The 20,159-nt window shown below is 30.8% G+C and overlaps 1 protein-coding gene across 13 annotated transcripts in view; it reads left to right on the top strand.

The window, feature by feature from the left end:
• The window catches only part of LOC131843881 (zinc finger protein 628-like), a 117,998-nt gene that overhangs the window by 86,200 nt on the left and 11,639 nt on the right, over positions 1–20,159 (top strand). The window lies entirely within an intron of this gene.

Genomic DNA, 20,159 nt, shown 5'->3' on the forward strand with positions numbered 1-20,159 from the left:
TGTAGGTAACAGCTATAACAACTAATAAAGCTATAACGACTCACAAATAATAATAAAATCAAAGCTGCACAGATTCCAGATTTTCAGCTGCTTTTGGCCTTAGGGTTGCATACAGTTTGTATCTTTATTTCTCAAAAATCAGATCTATTATTACTATATAGAGTCCATATTTTATTGTATTTTATACGTATAATGTAATGAGTCGTGTATTTTTCTGTAAATAAATTTAGTATATATAATATTTATCTTTCTATTACATTCCTGGAAGTATAAAAACTCTTTACCGCGATAGAAATAAGGTACAAATTTATTTAAAAAACAATAATACCACGACAAATAAAGGTCGAATTTTCATGATTGGTCCCTGTTATCTTTTTTCCGTCGCTTTTTTTCATTTTCCATCACGTCTTTGTGCCACCCTCGAGAAAAGAGGACGGTTGAATACTCCAACTGATAAGTGTTGATACTTGCAATATTTAAGTATAAAACTGTAGGGAAGTTGGGCTTAAAACTATTTGTATCCAGAGCTGTAAAATATATAATAAAAAATTTGTTAGGTTAGGTTATCCTTACGCAGTTCTCCCTGGACACTATTGTGTTTAATTCCTGGTGAATTTGCCATGATTGGCAAACAGTCAATAGACACTATTTGAGCTTGCGTGTGACATCTTAGACCACATCATCACTTAACATCAAGTGAGATTGCGGTCAAACGCGCAATAATTTTAATATAAAAAAAACAGGCTTCATTCTTATCTATTACCCTTCCCTGGTACCATAAATATCATTTACGCAGTCGGACTCACCATGCCATTATCACTCTTCAAAATATATATTAAACAAAGGATTACTAGCAAAATATCTATACATATAAATAAAATTGAAGTGTCTGTTTGTAATATTGAAATAACCGTTTTTTACTGCAAGGATATGAATATAAATACGGAAGATACAACAAAAAACCACTTTTTAAAATTATTGTCTGTCTGTCTGTCGTTCTGTTTGTTCCGGCTAATTTCTGGAATGGCTGAACCGATTTTAACGGGACTTTTTTTGGCAGGTAGCTGATGTAATAGGGAGTAACTTAGGCTACTTTTATTTTAGAGACATTATTTTATTTTAGAAAAATAAGGTATAATTCCACGCGGACGAAGTCGCGGGTACAGCTAGTATATATATATATTATCAAGAACAATACTGACTGTTTGCTTTCTGTTTTCTCATGACACACCATCCTGACTTCATATTTAGGTAATTAATGTATTTTTTGTACTGACTCATTTATTACAACATAAAAAGTCATAAACCAAACTGAGTCAGCCATAATCTAGTCTTGCTTTTAGTTAACCACACTTGCATTTTGGAGGAAATAACTTGAATCATATAAACCCTTACATTTACATGAGTTCAATCATTTATTATTTATTATCATTTATTATTTCCGAAACGAAGCGCAGATTCAAGATACCGATTGCATGCATTTAAACTAAATAGATAGATTTATTGAAGCTGATGAAAGTGATTATACTGTATATTCATATTATTCCTTATTTAAATAACTTTAATGCACATACAGAAGTAAAAAGCGGTACACATAGCGGATTTAATACCTAATAACATTTTCTACCAGTCAACCAATGTTTGTGCAAATAAGTTGTTGGTGTACAAATAATATTTTTATAAAACATACACAAATAAATATAATTATTTAATTATAATTATCATATACAAGTACGCGTTCAATAGAAAATCAGCGCTATACTGTCCAAAATGAAAGTCACTACAAACATAGGTGTTCTCAAAATATTCTGGTTTGATATATAAATATATACGTATATATGTGCGTAAGATATTTTACAAAGTTCTCAAAATTGGTGTCATCGCTCTGATTGTTATAAACATGCATTTTAATAGTTACAAATATTTTTATATTCAGATACTTACGGCATTAAAAAAAACTTTAGATACTATTATATTTAAATTTATAAGTGCAGTTAAAATCTATGGTCAGCTCAATCAGTAACAGTCTTTCATTCTTACTAATCTAATAATATAAATATTGAAGTAATTTAAAACTTTAATTACAATCCTTAAATTTCAATTGCCATAATTCATATCCAAATATATACTTGACAATAAATTCATTGACGTCTAGATTTTGATTGGAATAATCAAGAATTAGTATAACTATAAAATAAGTTTCGATATTGGCTGTAATAAAGATTGTAAAACTTTATATTTAATAGTCGTGGACGCGCAATCAAAGAAAAAATGGAAGATCTGTGCGTAAGATGCTGTACAACTAAAGAAAAGTATATCGAGATGGTAGAACCCAGTAGTAAAGGTCATATATCAAGATAATAAAATATTTAACATGAAACTTCATTTATAGGACAACAGCTGTAAAATTATTTGTAACTAGCTTACTTGACATCATTACATTTCGCCCAATTATATTTTTAATATATTTCTAAATTATAGACTATGTGTTATTCTGATGTATAAGCTATGTTACTGTAAAGTTTCATCCAAATCCCTTCAGTATTTTTATGTAAATGATACACATGTTTGTGTATCATTTGTCTTCGTTTGTGAGTATGGATTGTCATTTATCCCTACTCACAAACTTTTGCCTTTTTAATATTTGTGAATAGAATAGAAATAAACTTTATCGAAATAAACTTAATTAAGCATTTTTGAATAGTCTAATTTTTATTTTATTTTACCACTTATTCGGAACGTAGACTCATCACAAGAAGGACGGGCAAGAAACTGGCGTGTTGCTATTTTAAATAAAGTTGTTCAGAATTACATTTATAAGAATTTTATGTGGATAGGATTAAAAAGAATGATGTTGTTCAAAAATTTATGACTGATATGATGAAATAATACATATAAAACGTTAATAACAAATATTAATAATATTAATCTCAGGATAATTCATTCAGCGCTATCTAGAACCAAGTTGAGCTAGCTAAAGCTTGTGTTATATGTCTATATATATATATATATATATTTTCGTAAATACAAACAATCATACTCACGAATACATATGTTTGTGCCGTGCGAGGAATCGAACCCGCGACCATCGGAACTAAGGCGGTGTGTGCTAAACCTGGACCACCGAGGCCGTCAAATAAATGACAAGTATCAAAACATTGCACTCAGAGTATGCGATGTTGTCTATTTGCAGATACTGAGATGGAAAAAAGGTTGTTTCAGACGATCGGTTTTTATTTGATTTCACCAATGTTTGCGTCTGTATTAGTGCGCGTCGGTGCCTCCCGTTATTTGTTCTCTGTTTCTGCCTTCTTTCGTCATATTTTGCCAAATTAGTCCTTTAAAAACAACGTCATATTACTTATATATCTTATATATTGGCCACGATGGTCTAACGGTTTAGAACACTTTACTTTCCGATGGTCGCAGGTTCGATTTCTCGCACAGTACGTTTGTATTCATGAGAATGATTGTTTGTATTGGACTTACGTATATATAAATTATTTATGTATGTACAAAAAAAATAATTTAAGTATTTATATCAGTTGTCTAGTACCAATACAAGCTCGGATTAGCTTGGAACTAGATGGCGTTGTCTTAATTGTCTAGGGGTATAATTATTATTATACTAGCGGACCCGCCCAACTTCGTCTGCATCACACTTACTTCATTATATTTCACCCAATTTACATAATATCTATTTAAATTATAGTCTATATGTTATTCTAATGTATAAGCTATATTACTGTAAAGTTTCATTAAAACCCGTTCAGTAGTTTTAGTAGTTAAAGAGTAAAAAGCATCCATCCATACTCACAAACTTTCGCATTTATAATATTAATAAGAGTTACTTATCTATACATATAAATAAAGTTGGAGTGTCTGTTTGTAATATTGATATAACCGTTTTTTACTTCATGCATATGAATATAAATATGGTACATAAGTATATTTATAATATAACATTATTTACAATTTTTGTCTGTATGTCTGTCTGTTTGTTCCGGCTAATCTCTGAAATGGCTGGACCAATTTTGATGGGACTTTTTTTGGCAAGTAACTAATGTAATAAGGAGTAATTATAGGCTACTTTTATTTTTGAAAAATAAAGTTAAATTCCACGCAGACGAAGTCGCGAGAACAGCTAGTTTATTAATAAAAAATCTAATTAAAAACTTTTACTAATTAGACATTATATCATTTATTATATTGTTTATTACCGATACTTAAAAATTTATTACTGACCATTAAAATATTTTATATTGAAGTCAGAAATGGATTACCATTTAAAAACATTATAAAATGAACGAATAACCACATCGTAATTGTTACATGCCTAATTAAGTACATAAAGACAAACCGAACCTATTTATAGGTATATAGATATTTCTTTTACCACAAAATGCGGTTTTATAATGTTGCAACTTTTTTCCTTGTAGACGTCCACTTTTTAAATAAACACAAATATATACATAATTTTTAATTGGTCAAAATTTTCTTTTTTCTTTCCTATATTACAAGGTATGAATACTAATAATAATATATAAATTGACGGCCTCGGTGGTCTAGCGGTTTAGCACGTCGGTTTACTTCCGATGATCGCGGGTTCGATTCCTCGCCCGGTGCAAACATTTGAATTAATTTGTATGATTGTTTGGTATCGGTCTAGATATTTTCTAAGTATATTATGTATGTATTTACAAATAAAAAATATATATCAGTTGTCTAGTATCCATAACACTAGCTCTGCTTACCGTGGGACTAGATGGAGCTGTGTTAATTGTCCAGGGTTATTTATTTTATATATCTATATTTTTTTTTCTTTCTTATATTACAACAAGATTACGGTTAGAAAGATATTATTACTAAAAATAAAAAAAAAACAAATATTTTTCTTTTTTTCTTTCCTGTATTACAGCAAGATTGGTTATAAATTCTAATAATTTGATGTACAGAGGGTAACAGATTTGAAAGTTGAAGGTGAGTTTATAATTTAAAATAAACCGAAGGTTAAACCCTTGCTTTTTTATCCAAAAAGAATCCGCCGCTACCCTCTGAAGTTTTCTTTCAATTATTTTCGAGTGTTTTCACTGGGAAAATTTAGATTTTTGTTTTGCGGACAAGAACTTCGGTAGTCGTTATGTTTTAAATAACGATGTTCACAATAAACATTAAATATATACCTTTTTACAATTTCATATGTTACCGTGACATAAAAAAATTACTACCGGCTTAAAAATGAAAGTAATAGTATCCCTGGATAATTCACACAGCGCCATCTAGTCCCAAGATAAGCGGAGCTTGAGTTATGTCTACTAGACAACTGATAGAAAGACAAAATTTTTTTTTTTTTGTAAATACATAAATAATGTACATATAAAACCCAGACCAATACAAACATACACGTGAATACAAATGTTTTTATTGTGCAAAGAATTGAACTCGCAGCTATTGGAAGTAGAGCAGTGTACTATGATTAATTTCTTAATGATTAGTTAATTTCATAATTAAGTAACAAACTATTAAACTACATATTAATCAGATATTTAATGTTTCCCAGTAATATATATGTAGGATTTCATATATACAATAAAATAGAAATACAGATTATTAAGTATATTTAAAATTCTCGTATCACAATGTGAGTTACCATACTCCTCAACGGCTTGATCAATTTTTATTAAATTTGATTTGAATTTCAATATAGTAATATAGTAATTTCAACCTACTGAAAATAGTAGGTTTGAAAATCGGCTACTATCTATTTTTCATACACTGTGATTAGATTTGTCCACTCCTAACATTTATTTTTATTTTTGGACATTTATTTTCATTTAATTCTGATTTGGCATTAAAAAAATACATACAACCTTAAATTTTCGCCCTTCTATCACCAACCTCTATTTTTTAATAGCGAATTTAATTTATACGGCATAATAACGTTATATATATTTTCTAACTATACATTATATGAACGGATGCAATGCACAAAAATATAAAATTACAAAATAACCGTAAAAAAGGTATAAAACGGTGATATTAATTAAAATTTCGTCCACCGATGAATACAGTCGTATATATCTGTAGGTAACGAACCACTTAAGTACTCAAATAGTAATGGGAAAGAAATCACGTCTTCGCCCTAACCGGTCCCCCACACTCCGCGCCCTCGCCGGGCCCCGGGCCCCGGACCCCAGATGTCGTTGCGACGATTTTTGAGGCAAAATGAGCTTTTGCCTAATTTATTTTTTGCCGCCTTCTTTTCCCCGAGTAAATATTGACACGAACTCCCGTTTGTATTGTGTGGATACGTCGTTTAATATTTTATTCAGAGTCAGAAAGAAAATGTGTATGGCGCCAAAAGTATGAATAAAGCTGATATTTATACATATATTTTGGCTGCAAATTACCGCCAAGAAGTCGTAATGGGTGAAATGTCAGGCCGTGTTAATTCTTCTATTATAAAACATGTCAAAGAATCTTTTTCTGCTATCCTGGATGGTTTCTTAGTCTTTCACGTAGAAACTACTCATATTGTACTTTAACAAATACGATATTTTTAAGATTCAAAAGTAAATTAATTTATACTTGTCATCATTATCTGCTTCTTCCTTATACCATTCATTTAGGATCAGCGTAATTTCATTTTCTTCTTCAGTCATCTCTTTATTCACTCTCTTTCTTGCTACATATTTCTATTATATCAACGTCACTAATTTATTTATGACACATTTTATATAACACTTTATTCCTCTAGTTCAGCCCAGCTACTGAAGCAAGATGAACTGAAAAGTGAATAAGTGGGTACATTTTTATATATAATAATATATAAAGGCGTATCCATATAAATCGAAATTTGACAAGAGCGTCGTATAAGAAGGTCGTATCTGAGTTTTTTGCCGGAACCGGACGCTCGGTCCGCCGATTAGGAAATTATATTGGGGAGGAATTTCTTTTAGCAATTTTTTCTCGAGGTGTCGCCCCGCGATTAGTTATTAAATAGGACTTATAAAGAATTACCCACTTTTAATTGCTTTACATAAAATTTTATTATTGAAAATTACTTCTTTTTATATTGGGGAATTATAACTTATTCATATATAACAATTATACTTCTTACTAATCATTACACAGTTTAAAACAAAGTCGCTGTCGCTGTCTGTCCGTCACCATCTATGCTTAAATCTTCAAAAATACGCAACGGAATATGAAACGGTTTGTTTTTAAGAGATAGAGTGATTCAAGACGAAAGTTTATATGTATAATACATGTACACCGGGCGAAGCCGGGGCGAGTAGCTAGTATTATATACGCGAAAGTGGATGTTTGTTACTCTTTCACGTTAAAACTAATGAATGGATTTCAATGAAACATTACGAAAATACAGCAGAATCAGTCTATAAATTTCACAATGATGATGAAATGATAATAAGTTATATTAAAAAAACATATTGAAATATAAGCATTTGCAGATATTTTCATCTTATATAGACCACTTGACGCCGGGGCGGGGTAACTTGTTCAAAAATATATCTGCCGTTATTATATTATAACTAGCTGTCCCGGCAAAAAATAAAATAAAATGTTGCCTTAAAATAAAATAAAAAATTAGGGGTGGACTACCCCTAACATTTAGGGGGATGAAAAATAAATATTGGCCGATTCTCAGACCTACTCAATACGCTCGCAAAATTTCATGAGAATCGGTTAAGCTGTTTCGGAGGAGTATGGAAACGAAAACTGTGACACGAGAATTTTATATATAAGATATTATTTTGAAACAAACGTATTTTTTTCTCTCCAATTCCACAACATTGCACTCATTAGTTGAACCAAAACAAAAGTTCAAACGAAGAGAACGGGTAACAAAAGGCGTAGAATTTTAATTAGACAGTAAAAATTAACAAAAAAAATGACGCACACCGCTCACAAATTACTTTTATTAACGACTCACAATGAAACGAATTAATTGCCGATATTAATTATACCTTTTTTTTTGTTTCTTCTTTCTTACGAGCGGCCCCTGTGCCGTGATAACTATTGTTCTGCCATATGCCTCATTTTAGGGGCTTTTTCTTTTTCTTAGACAGTTTCTAGTAGCTTGTACCCGCGACTTCGTTTACTTATGATTGGAATAAAAATTCAGTAATTAATATGTGCATGTTACACTAGCTTTTGCCCGCGGCTTTGCTCGCGTTAATTTATCCGTTTAAGGGTGGAATTTATCAAAATCCTTTCTTAAGGGATGCCTACGTCGTAGTAGCTTTATGCATGCAAAGTCTCAGCCCGATCGGTTTAAAATTGACAAAGTTTCATACCAACTTTCATCCCCAATTTCATCCGCTTGGGAGTAGAATTAATCAAAATCCTTTCTTAGCGTATGCCTACGTCATAACATCTACCTGCATGCTAAATTTCAGCCCGATCCGTCCAGTAGTTTGGGTTGTGCGTTGATAGATCACTATGTCAGTCACCTTTGAGTTATATATATTTAGATTCCATGACAACTTGTTAAGCCATTGAAGAATTAAGAATCTTAGTTCTTCAGTGGAATGTTATGTAATAGAACATTCATTTGCTTAGAATTTTATAAAAATTGCATATGCTATACATATTTGCCTTATGTTACCAATTTGATAGGCCTCGACAGATTGGCTTAACTAATCGGTAGCTACAATAAATCTATAATAATAATGAGTATTACAGAATTTAAAAAAATCAAAATCCGAAATTCAAAATCATTTATTCATGTAGGACATTTTAGCCGCTTATGAACGTCAAGTTTTTACATTATAATTATTTTTCCCTACCGTCCAGTTCGGTATATAGATCCAATTGAGAAGAACTGGCAAGAAACTCAATTATCAAATATATGAAAATAACACTTAAGTTAACTGACCAATTTCAAAATAGAACGAGTCATTTTTAATAACGCTCTATTTTTTAATTCTTATCCTTACTAATATTATACATGCGAAGATAATTCTGTATGTCGCGCTTTCACGCCGAAACTACTGAACCGCGTTAAATGAAATTTGGTACACAGATAGTGTAGATCCTGAGAAAGCACATAGGCTACTTATTCATGCAAAAAAAGAGTTGAACAGGCGATGAAAGGTTGTATGGAACTATCGTCATTTTTAAAGGTAGATGCTTGACATTTATTTTTTTAAACTGTTAATTAAATATATAAAAATATAACATTTAAAGTTTGTAATAGAGAATGAAAGCTTTTACGGAAATTCGTCATTAGTCGTCTATTCCACGCGAACGAAGTCGCAGGCAAAGCTAGTTTTATATAAATTAGGAATAATATTATAAAGATCGGAATTGCGCGCGATATTCAAAATTCGAACATAGAAATTCTGTATTCAAAATATGTATACCAGAAAAAAATAAAAATGATTTATCTGTTCATTAAATGACATCATCCGACATATGCATGTCTCTCACACAGGAACTCCTGTCGCGAGTTAATAATGCGCGTGCCGCGTCCTCATTTAAGTATTGTGCATCTAAATAACTTAATTATGTACTATTATTTACTACAATAAATTGAATTGTAAAGAAATGCATTCAATGAAGAATTCTATATTTGAAAATTTTAATTGCAAATGAGGAAAAATCCTAATCCTATTTATTAATTAGAATTTATTTAGGTAGGTACATAATTTAAATTTCGAATTATTGAAAACATTTTCAATTATTTTATCATTAAAATTATGTATTTTATAATTAATAATTACGTAAGTATTATAAAATACATTTTATAATTAGAATAATGTGTATACTACAATGCTGGTTAAATTGAAACCCTGATATGCTGCTGTGATTTCTTATAAATATTTATTTATTAAATATAGTAGGAATTAAGTATTTATAAACTAACTGTGCCCGCGTTTACACACGCATACAATATATAGACCTATGTGTTATTCTGATGTATAAGCTGTATTATTGCAGATTCTTTAAAATCCGTTCAGTTTTTGTGTAAAAATAATAAACATTCATCTATACATACTCACAAACTTTCACGTTTATAATATTAGTAAGATTAATAATAATAATAAATAAATAACCAGCAAAAGCTGAGAAAAAAAAAGAATAATAATAATAATCTCAGGACAATTCACACAGCGTCATCTAGACCCAAGTTAAGCTAGCTAAAGCTTGTGTTATGGATACTAGATAACTGATACATATACATAGAAATATTTTTTTTTTGTAAATACATACATAGAAAACACCCAGATCGATACAAACAATCATAGTCATGAATACAAATGTTTGTGCCGTGCGAGGTATCGAACCCGCGACCATCGGTCGTAAAGCGGTGTGCTAGACCGACAGCCCACCGAGGTCGTCAAGATTAATAGCATTTTTGTAATAAATATATAAAATTATTATTATTATTAATAGATAATTGAATAATGATGATGTTAATAAGCGATAATAACATAGGAAGTATAAATTGTGAAAATCTAAAAATACAATGAACAAACATAAAACATTAGGTAGTTATGCAGATTACAAAGTACTCCATTACACGTAGTGTTGCCGTGTTCTAACTGCCTATTTAACGTTTTTTCCCCACCAACCATAGACAAGACGGTATAACAAATCGAGGACACCATTTGTAAAACAAAGATGGCGGATTTTACATCACAATTAAGCGAGTACAATGAGGAGACACGAGCGAAACAATATCGTTAGAGAAATACAGATTTCCTACTGCTTTTCAAATATGCATTTTAAATGCCATGAATAGAATGTTCTAGATCTTTACATTATGTTTTATTCTATTCTTTTAGAAAATGTATCAAGTTTGGAAAACATGGTTTTTTCTTCTGCCAAGTATATAAAAGTATTGAAAGCCTTGAATGTCATATTTGTTCATATTTAATCATTAGCCTAATATATGAAATTCTAGCTTCTAGCTTTAAAAACTGACGATACTCCCATACAACACCCCCCCCTTTATCTCCCCTTTCAACCGTTTTTTGCATTAAAAAGTAGCCAATGTCCCTTCTCAGGGTCTAGAGTATATCTGTAGCAAATTTCATTTAAATCGGTTTAGTAGTTTTGACGTTAAAGCGCGATAAACAGACAGACAGAGATACTTTCGCATTTATTATATTAGTAAGGATGTATACATGTTTATGTATATTATATTTGCATCTTTCTATACTCGAAAATATTTCCCAACTGTATATCTATCTACATATATATAGGTTACTATATAATTAGATTGTATCAAACTCATTTTTATTAAGATCAATATTAATAAAAGGCTGATCGATAACAAATCGATACGGAACAAAAACTGGTAACAGATGGTTTGATTCGCCCCGGTCATAAAGATCGTTTTTTTTTATATAAATGGTAATCTCCAAAAAACCGGAACACGCTCATCAATATCCAAGTACTGATTTTTTACCAGGATTTTTGGTAACATCCGAATGTAACAGATGTTCACCGTGCAAGTACTTTGTATGTCCAAACCTGAAATGTATAAAAGTATTATCTTTAAAATTAGTATATATAATTATATTCCGCGGCGCTGCTTGCGTGAATACGGGTAAAAAATATCAATTTGTTGGTATAGAATATTATCTAACTGTGTACTAAGTTTTATACGAATTCATCTAGTAATTTTTGTCTCAAAATGAACAAACGAATTCATGCTTATAAACATTAGCATTTCAGTATATAAACTTTATATATATGTAGATACTAAGACTAAATTCAAAATTAATAGCATTTTAGTATATAAATTCTATCTCTAGATACTTAAATAATTAATTTAGAATAATTAGTAATTTTCTGACAAAAAAAATATAAATTGAAAACAATAGACTACAAAAAACAAAGGACATTAAAATCGTGACACAGTTCGTAAAAATAATTCAAAAATGGAATCCCGCAGACTGACGCAAACATGCAAACTCGCTCTCGTTCTGTTTTCAAATCCCTAGCGCGCCGTCTTTTGTCTTTTTTGTTTCTTTTTTTTTTCAACTCCTAACTTGCTACTTAAAGTGTTTCTTTCATTGCAAAGCCGTTTCTTTAATTAGCAACAAAGAATCGGATTGCGTGTTGCTTCCACTTTTTTAATTTAATTATAGCCCTCTGTAAAGACAATAGAAATAATGTGTTCAGTAATTAAAAATGTTATGACATGCAAATTTTATGTCTTTGTCTTTTTAATAGAAAAAATCATTGTTTTGGAAGTATAAAAGGAATAAACGTCGATTATTCACGAGTTTAGTTCTGTGTCAGCGGATAAGTGCACTATTATGTTATTATAGACATCAAAAGTTGCATCAGAGGTACCAGATGCGAGGTAACGGTACTCGACTGTGCAATACCGCACGTTACCGGCCGAAACTGGTTTTGTTTAGCAAAAATAACTAGATATATAACGCCTTTAGATTTTGTTGCGTGCGGGCTCTAGCGACCTTTGCGGTTCGAAAGGGTTAAGTTATTTATCGGTAGATACATTTAGATTCTAATGATGTTCATATTGAAAATATTAAAGCTAATTGTAATCAATTTGACTTTTTAGCATGCACTCAATGGCAAAAACATTTATGGATATTATATATAATATACATAATTTAGGAATCATTTATATTTCGCACATTTATTTGTCATTTCAAAACAATACCTTCAAATTACTCATTTTTGTATATTCACATATACACAATTCAAATCAAAAATCATTTATTCATGTAGGACATTTTACTCGCTTATGAACGTCAAGTTTTTATATTAATGTTTTTTAAGGGTCATTTTTTTAAATTGCTATATAATAGGTACTTGCAGTAACAACAGTATAAAACAATAGAGGAATATTATATATAAACAATTATTTATATTATTGTAGGTATATAAATAGTATGTTGTTAAAATATCATTTTAAAAATCTATATTATAATTATCTGACTGACTTCAATACAATCCTATAATACCACAGACAACCGATTGAACCTCTGCCCTCGTATAAAAACTCAAAAGTTTTTTCACTTAATTTAAACTCAAAAGATACTCGAGATAATTGCTCCGTGAGCCCCATTCACTCAATACGATCGAACTCGCCCGACGAGAGTAATTTTCCCCATTTTCCTTATTTTTTGGCTTTCTTAGGTGAGTCGAAAGCTATTGTGAGCAAAGAATCGGTGATTAAAATTCAATTTTGGAACAATCGGCCGATGTGTTAGCGGGGATAAGATGACGCGGTGCATTTTAATTGGTTGGAATAATTTTGGCGGCATTTTTAACGCTAATTGCGCTTTGTGTTCGATTTTCAATTTGAATTATGTTCGATCGCCTCTATCGAGGTTTTATTGAGGTTGCCTATCTTTACATAGTATAAAATAAAGTCGCTTCCGCCGGCTTTTCGCTTATATCTTTTCAACTACGCAACGGATTTTAATGTAGCTTTTAGCAATAGATAGAGTGATTCAAGTGGAAGGTTTATATATATACATTACGTGTACACTTGTGCGAAGCTGGGGCAGATAGCTAGTATGCTTATAAAGTCGTGTGCATGGATATCTCAGTATCTCAGTCTCACATAGTTTACCAAGCAGTTTGTTTTAAGACATGTATCAGTTGAAAGGACACAGAGAAATTATAGGGTACGGGAGCATGACATCTTAGTACTCTGGAATAGTAACACATGAGTCAGTTGTACTGTTCATATTTATAGGCGACTGTTACCACCTACCACCAAATGGACAGTCAGTATATTTGCAATTTCATGTATATAAAAAAATGTGCAAAGTTTTCGATATGCACTTTTAAGTTAATAAATTATTGACGTATGTTAATCTAAGTAGAAAAGTGATTTATTCGAACATTGAAATATGAAATAAAAATATTCATCAATGTTCATAACACATCATAAACAACACATGCAGCATAATTCATCAAATTAGACACGTTAACGGTCAAACATGCCACAAAAAATGTTAACCCTTCAACTGCGCTGCACTCTCCAAACATCCGAGTTGGGGTCACAATAACCAACTGTCCCGGAAGATCTGCCTACCTGTAAAATAATACCCACATTAGCATAATAATGGCGTATCGACTATTATTTTCGGAATATTGGCTAACAAATGCCAGTTTTGTCCTGGGCAGCTGCAGGCCACTTTTTTAGAGGTCATTGTCCATTGGAATTTTCGGTAATAATAGTGTGACGGATCGCGAAATTTCACCCTTTGTGGTCTGTTATCTCAAACCATTGAATGGACCCACCACCCAATCTCTAAAGTGCGCAATCGTGCATTTGTGTTCAACAATTTTGCTGTAATATACAATTGTAGGTATATAAAATAACTGCATGTATGATGAACTATATTTTTATTTATAAAGTAGTATTTTATAAGTATCCTTACTCTTTTATATGTTAATTAATATATATAATTTTGATAAACTAAAACATGATGGATGTTATTTTAATTTATTTTTCAATATCATTGAGATTTGAAAATAAACTGTCAAAGTTCTTGTAAATACATTTTAAATCTTCTTGGATTGATTTTAAATTAATGCATAAAATTGAGTAAAAACTCATTTAATTGAATTTACTTCATAATATAATACTTAGTCATAACATTCTATAATACCTATTAGCTTTTAAACTAAATTGTTAAATGAGTAAAAAAATATATAAAATTGCATAAAACTTGGCATAATAAAATTTACGAACAGCTACATAGCCAGAACTATTCTCAATTCTTCAAAATTAATAATAGTTTGAGTTTGCTAAAATAATAATTAAAATTGTGCAACGCAAAAACTAAATAGAGATTGACAAACCGGACCCTCCGTCCGGGATAATGGGACAGGTAATCAAAGGGTTAGTTTGGGACAAAAAACGGATCAAGGCATACGGAACAGAAGGTTCGAAATTTGAATTGTATTATTTTAGTTTTATGAATCATTGCCAACGGTCAATTGTATTTGTTCGAGGGAATGTCTAGGTTACTTTGTTAATGTAACAACTCATTCAAAATTCAAAATTCGAATATTAGTCAACGGATTGTGTTCGAATTTTGAAAAAATATTGGATTAATTATAGTTTATTGAATTGAACGAAGTGTATTGGTATGAAAGTTATTATTAGTATTTTTACTTACATGCTTTATATATTAAAACTTTTATTATTTAATCACCTTTTATAAAATAAGATACCCTGTGTCCGTCCTCGTGATCGTGATATGTCTTCCCATCAAATTTTGTCAAGATCCATATAGGCATTTAGTAATGAAAAAGTACGTCTACAACACTTCGCATATAAATACAATTTACACAGACTGAGCCATCGTGATTTACATTATTACAAAAAAAAATAGTAAATGTTTTGCCATTTTCCTGTAAACACTTAAAATTTCAGGTGAATTTTATCTAAACGATGTAAAAGAACGCTTAACTTCGCACCGCGGGGGAATGAATCTCAATATTCGATTCAGAATTCAGAGACGCTGCAGATGAATTTTTAAATCTACCCTCAGCTCTCCAATTTCAGAATATCTTTTTTTAGACTTGAACATTGTTCGCGATAGGGTTGACGCGTATATAATAATATATTTTTGTGTAGTAATTATAACTGATTTTATTTGTTTGAGAATTAATCTTATCTTAAATTATTAACACTTTATTTAAATTACTAGTGGTACGCCACGGTTTTATCCAGGTACTGAGAACTTTATGTGTTCTGAATATAATTTATATTAACATTTTATATAGTCGAGATCTGTCTGGAACAATGTAATTTCAAAGACTGAAAGAATTTCTCAAATCGTTGCAGTGGTTCCTGAATTTACTTTCCTTATAATAAAATGTTACTAGCTAATACTATTCGGTTTTACTCGCGTTACTATTTATTTAGTCAACATTATTTATTAATCTCTTTTTAATATTTAAATATTAATCTTGCAAAATTGTAACTAAATCAAAGTCATCTATCTCTATACAAAAAATCATCATGTTCAACTCAGCAGTTTAAGTGTATAAACTTAACAAACAAACAAACTGTCCCATTTAAAATAATACGGTAGAAGAGAAACTCGTTTTTTTTCTACAAAAACTGTACGAAATACAGCTTTAAGATAAAACAAACAAGCGAAGTCATTAGTGGCAGCCCTTACTTAAACCAGACGCTCCAACTTTAAGAAAACTTGCCAACTACTTATTCCTTTTGCATTTTTCCCCATTTCTTTTTTCAGCGCCCGCTCCGCCTTTTGAATCTTTTTGCTGTTCCCTGAAACGAGTACCCCTTTCAGGAGTTGGCTATCTTTCTTAACTTGACTGCTTCGTGTTTTAAATGCGTGGAGTCGATTTTTAATTTATACATTTTGTAATTTAATTATGGGTATTCTTTTGTAGTTTTTCTTTTGTTTCAACGTCAATTTTAATTTCAACTGAATGCATAGTTACATATAAAGTAATGAGCTTTTATACCATTACAAATTTTATACTCTAACTTAATTATAAATGTGGTAGACTTTATTTTGAATTTATCAAATTCTAATTCCAATTCAGTACTTATTTATTTATGTAGGATATTTAGTCAATTATGCAAGTCTTTTTGTACTTTCTTTATTACATACAGTATATACACTACATTATATACAGCTTTTCTTTACTATGACATAATGAATCATATTGTTATACATATTATTCATTTATATTTAATTTATGTAACTAAATAATAATTTTCACACACTGATTTATTATCAAAATAAAAACAGTATATAATCAATAATCACTCACTACTCTTTTAAAATAAGGATTTATTTATAATCTTTTATCTTTAATCAAGTTATAAAAAAATTAAAATATTAAAAATAAAAACCCGAATGAAGTCTCCGAGTGTTTCTTTGCTCCTTGAAACTCCTTAAGTTTTTATTTGACCACTGAAGCATTCGCGAGATAGCGCCGCGTTGAAAATTAAAAAAAAAGTGCAGAGAGAAGAGAAAAAAGGAATGTCGGAGATAAAACTTTTGGCGTGGGAAGCTGAACAGGCGCCCTGAGAATACTTGTTATTGCCCTCACTCGCTAACTCCGCCATTCTCTGCTGTTTTTACAAATAAAAAAAAATTTAAGTGCCCATTCGTTATTTTCTAACCACACTACATTAATTCATGTTTGTTATACTTAATATAATTTTATAAGTCGAAAGTATGTATGTCTGTTTTTTACATTTTCACAACTAAATAGTTAATCAAATCTTAATTAAAGATGTAACGGTTGTATCTCTAGAGAATACATAGATCTTTTATCTCAAAAAGAATGAAGAAGTAGCGGGTAATAACTACTCTCACGATAGCTAAACTCTCTCTAATTGTATATCTGTCTCTACCATATTTGACTATACCATACCAATGAACCAGTTTTGATTTATTTTGGTAAGGAGATTGGATTTTCGACCTGAACATAGGCTACTTGTTGTCGCAAAAAACTTGAAGTGGGTGAAATAGTTATTAAATGATTATATGGGGAATTAATAATATCTGAACTAAGATGTATAAAACTCATCATAATTATACTAAATATTTACGAATAAAAAACTTTAAAAAAATCCCGAAATACTAATTATATGCAGACGAAGCCGCGGGTGTCACCTAGTCGTCTATAAAACTGAACAAAATGGCCGTTCGAATATTCGATATTTAAATGCCAATACCGAATTCCCGTCCAACGCAGGTGGAATATTTTTTTGCTGTAACCCACCCCAAATAGTTGGGGGCGAGGGTGGAAATAGTTTGGGGAGTGCGTGACCCCGACCCCTCCCAGCCGGCCCCCTCCCCCCCGACCGAGGGGGCGCCCGGGGTCTGCACTAACCATGTGTGCACGCAAATTCGTGCCCAATAATTTAAATTTCCGATGGCTCTGATAAATGCACTATTAATTTTATGTATTTCCCTTATATAATTTCCCGATCGCCATGGTTTCTGTAGATTATACAAATATTTAGATTTATAGGCGCAGTGGTCAGTCTTAATTAATTATATGGTGTGACCGCGTGTAATAACCAATAATTTTAATGTTAATTGAATAATTCCACGTCTTTCACATTATTATTCTTGTTGTCAATTAATAATAATTGATGACTAAAAACATAATTATGTAATAATATTATAATATAAATACACAAATGAGTTTTGTTGTTCTTTTTTCAAATTTCGCGCCAAATTTTACAAGAGTTGCTAAAGTATTTACCTACATAGACTGAATACAAAGTCGTCTGCCGTCAACTTCCTCTGTATATCTCCACTTATTCCTGCCTCTAAGCAGCTTGCTTTATAATCTGTGTTTCGGTTCATATAACAGGGAAATTACAGGGTAATGAGGCATGATATCTAGTCTGCAGAAATGGCAATGCATGAGTGATATTATCACGGTCGTCATATGATGACGTGATGTCCGTAGTGCTTTTCACGTAAGTCCAATTATATAAAACGAAATATCTGGAGAATGATATAGATATTTGCACTTTTTATTCCGATTAAAGTTTTAATAGTGGTAGAATGTAACTATTATAAATAGAGATATATCAATAGCTAAATTATATAACCATTAGATATGACAAAAGAATCAGTAGTAACGGCTATACGATGAAATTAATAACGAGTGGAAACATGCGAGAATTATACGGGCACAAGTCAAAATGGCGCGTAACTCTGCGTTCCAAATTCAAAAATAAATTCGTTACACGCTCGCACCCGTCGGCCTGTCGTGTTTTAAAATCGACTATACGTTCCGCTTTCTGCAATTTATTTTTGATTTTGGAATACATTTTTTGGCCTTTGGCATTATTATTTTATATTTTTAAATTACGAAAGTGTCAGTTATTATTTTCTGCATCTAAATGTTTCACTTTGTTTTGCTTTGTAATCAAAAGGTAAAAAATAAATTATACGCTATAAAAATTATTACTGATTTATTACACAAATGATTTTGTAAAAAATAAAAAAGGTGTAGGTATTATATATAGATTTATAATTAAAAAAAAATTAAAAAAATCTTACTTAATATTAGCTGAGCTCGTAATAACGCACATATGCTATTAGGAATAGTAATGCATAATGCTTTATGAGTTATATATTTGTGAACCGTCCAGAATAATAAAAATATTCAATATGTACCTATACTACATCAGTGGATAACGCATTCAAATCGGTTAAGTCGTGTCTGAGATTAACGTAATCAAACGAACAGAGAAATGGACAGGCAAAGGCAAATGAAAAGTATTTTATTATGCACTCAGTATATAAGAACAAAGTGTTTTACTACAAAAAACTTACATCTACTATAAAACAGCTCCTTCAATATTTTACTCTATGGATAATTCACATCTCTAGCATCTACAGTCTTTTTAATTTTTTTTTTATTTCGTTCTTTTTTTTTATTTTTTTTAAACACATCTAAAATGGTTACAAGAAATGCTTTATGCCTACGCGTTAGTCGAAAGGTGCTTGTGTTACTAGCAGGGAAGTACTTTTGTATGTAAATCAAATGCGTAGGCTGCTCCGCGGCCTGCCTATAGTTTTGTGAACACGCTAGACCTGATTTTCAATACTAAGAACGTTTATTATATTTATGGTTTTGATTTTTGAAAGGTTTTCGTGACCGATATTATATCTTAATGTTAAATATTACCCACAATTTTTTCTGTACTTATAATTAAAATTTCATTAAGATCTGTTCAGCCGTTTATTCGTCAAGTTGACTTTCGTAGTTATAATATTAATATAGATTATAATTCAAATTTAGAATTCTTCATGTATAAAATTAATTTCTTAGTCTTATTTCTATTCCTATTCCAAATTTAAAAGTTAATTGTTAACATTTAAATTTAGAATGCCTATTTGTTTTTTATTTTTAATTATATTGTTTTGAACGCATCCGAAATCAATATTCACAAATGGCATCCTTAGACCATCGTGCATCATGTAAACTGTGCTAAGGCGAACGCCTTTCCCTTCCCTACATTTATTCATAGAGAAATAACAAAAATACCCATAGAGAAACCGGCCAGTTACCAATGACCCGCCTCGCGTATCTTGCCCGTATTGGAAAGTAGGGCTTTCAAGTGTTAAAGCTCGTAGACGGAGTTCAGATCACGCTGGTCGTTTGAGCGCGTAGGTTGT

The sequence above is a fragment of the Achroia grisella genome, unplaced genomic scaffold (genome assembly GCF_030625045.1).
Source record: "Achroia grisella isolate CSIRO2021 unplaced genomic scaffold, CSIRO_AGI_Agris_v1 utg3539, whole genome shotgun sequence".
Taxonomy (NCBI): domain Eukaryota; kingdom Metazoa; phylum Arthropoda; class Insecta; order Lepidoptera; family Pyralidae; genus Achroia; species Achroia grisella.